At 39.5% G+C, this 2500-nt stretch overlaps 1 protein-coding gene across 1 annotated transcript in view; it reads left to right on the top strand.

Annotated features, from left to right (window-relative positions):
* Window positions 1-2500, top strand: part of LOC119578005 — a 10526-nt gene that overhangs the window by 6083 nt on the left and 1943 nt on the right. The gene's annotated exons all lie outside the window — the stretch shown is intronic.

Raw genomic sequence — 2500 nt, 5'->3', positions numbered from 1 at the left:
TACCCCCTCCTTCCTTCCCTTACCCTACGTAATATCCCCCTCATTCCCTCCCTCCTCTACACTCCGTAATGCCTAACTTGATGTCCTCCTCCTCCCTCCCTCCCTCCCTCTCTCTCCAGCCCTCCATAATGCCCTCTTCCCTACCTCCCTCCCTTATCCCCTTCCCCTCCTACCTTCCCTTATTTTCCATAACATCCCCCCTCCCTTTGCCCCCCGGTCCTCCCTTCGACCCCCTACCCCCTGTCGGTCTTAGATTCAGAGGCCTAAGGAAGAAGGGAAAAAAGAGAACGGTGTAGACCACAGTAAACAAGGAGATAGATAGATAGATAGAGAGAGAGAGAGAGAGAGAGAGAGAGAGAGAGAGAGAGAGAGAGAGAGTGAGAGAGAGTGAGAGTGAGAGTGACAGAGAGAGGCAAACAAACAGATATAGATGGATAGATAGATAGATAGATAGATAGAGAGAGAGAGAGAGAGAGAGAGAGAGAGAGAGAGAGAGAGAGAGAGAGAGAGAGTGAGAGAGAGTGAGAGTGAGAGTGACAGAGAGAGGCAAACAAACAGATATAGATGGATAGATAGAGATAGAGAGAGGGTGAAAGGGAGATATAGATAGATGGATATATATATATATATATATATATATATATATATATATATATATATATATATATATATATATATATATATATAGAGAGAGAGAGAGAGAGAGAGAGAGAGAGAGAGAAGATAGATAGATAAAGTACGAGAGAAAGAGAGATAAAGAGATAGAGGGATTGAGACATATATATATATATATATATATATATATATATATATATATATATATATATATATATATATATATATATATATATATATATATAGAGAGAGAGAGAGAGAGAGAGAGAGATAGACAGATAGAGAGAGAGATAGGTAGACAGACATATAGATAGACAGAGAGAGAGACAGAGACATAGAGACAGATATAGATGGATAGATAGTTTAAATAAAGATAGACAGATGGATAGATAGACAGGTAGATGGATAGATAGATAGATAGACAGATAGATAGACGGATAGAAAGATGGATGGATAGATAGATAGAGATAAATAGATAGATAAGAGAGAGAGAGAGAGAGAGAGAGAGAGAGAGAGAGAGAGAGAGAGAGAGAGAGAGAGAGAGAGAGAGAGAGAAAAGAGAAAGAGAAGAGAGAAAGAGAAGAGAGAAAGAGAGAAAGAGAGAGAGAGAGAGAGAGAGAGAGAGAGAGAGAGAGAGAGAGAGAGAGAGAGAGAGAGAGAGAGAGAGAGAGAGAGAGAGAGAGAGAGAGAGAGGGAAGCAAACTGACAAAACAGAGGCAAAAAAGAAAAAGAAATGCGCATCGGCATCTCTTCGCATTCCGTCAGCGGTTCTGAGAAAAGAGGAATCTGTCGGGAGGGAACTCCAAGCAAATGTTTCCCGCGGAAGGACTCTCGTCGGGGGTTCCTCTTGGCGCTTTTGTGACGGAGGAGGATCTGCCGTGACGCAGGCGGGGAGGGACTTTCACTGGTTCGCTTCGGGGAGAAAGTCCCGAGTGCGAGGAGCGTGACGAGGGCGGCCGCAGGGCTCCGTCGGACGTCACGGCGCTGGGGATCCGTGGGGGTGTCTGTATGTAGTTGGTGGAGAATATACACACTGCCTCGGGAAAACATACATATGTGTACATACATACACACATATATGTCTATATATATCTATATCTACATCCGTATCTGTATCTCTCTCTCTCTCTCTCTCTCTCTACATACATATATTATATGATATTATAATATATATATATATATATATATATATATATATATATATATTAATAAAAAAAAAATATATATATATAATACATATATAATATATAATAATATATAATAATAATATATATATATATATATATATATATATATATATATATATATATATATATATATTATATATATATATATATATATATATATGCGTGTGCGTGCAAGCGCACGCGCGTGCATATGCGTGCGTATACGCGTGCGTGTATGTATTTGTGTTTTGATGTGTGCATGTATATAAACATTAAGCTTTATATCGCGAGAAGAGAGAGTTCATAAAACCCTCTCTCTTTCCGTCTCTCCTTCCCACGACCAGCTATCAGCTACACAAAGGCAGTAACTGTGGAAATTAACAGTGTGTATACAGGGGAAAAAGGAAGTCTGCAGTTATAAAGTCTTATCTGTAGACTGCTTTATCTAACACGCATCGATTTGAGTTGCGCTGCTTGAGTTATGGTGCGACATGTAATGCCTTTGGCTTTCTTGCGTGTAGATTTTTTTCTTGCAAATATATTGCAGATCCGATTGGCCATAAATGTACGTATTAGGTTAATGATGAATTATGAAATGGTGATGATGATGGTGGTGATGGTGATGACGAAATGGTGATGATGATGGTGATATGGTGATGATGATGGTGATGATGATGATAATGATGATGATGATGATGTCGACGATGATGACGGTGATG

The sequence above is a fragment of the Penaeus monodon genome, chromosome 10 (genome assembly GCF_015228065.2).
Source record: "Penaeus monodon isolate SGIC_2016 chromosome 10, NSTDA_Pmon_1, whole genome shotgun sequence".
Classification (NCBI taxonomy): domain Eukaryota; kingdom Metazoa; phylum Arthropoda; class Malacostraca; order Decapoda; family Penaeidae; genus Penaeus; species Penaeus monodon.
Note: the sequence above shows the minus strand (reverse complement) of the source record. Positions and strands in the feature narration are given on the sequence as shown.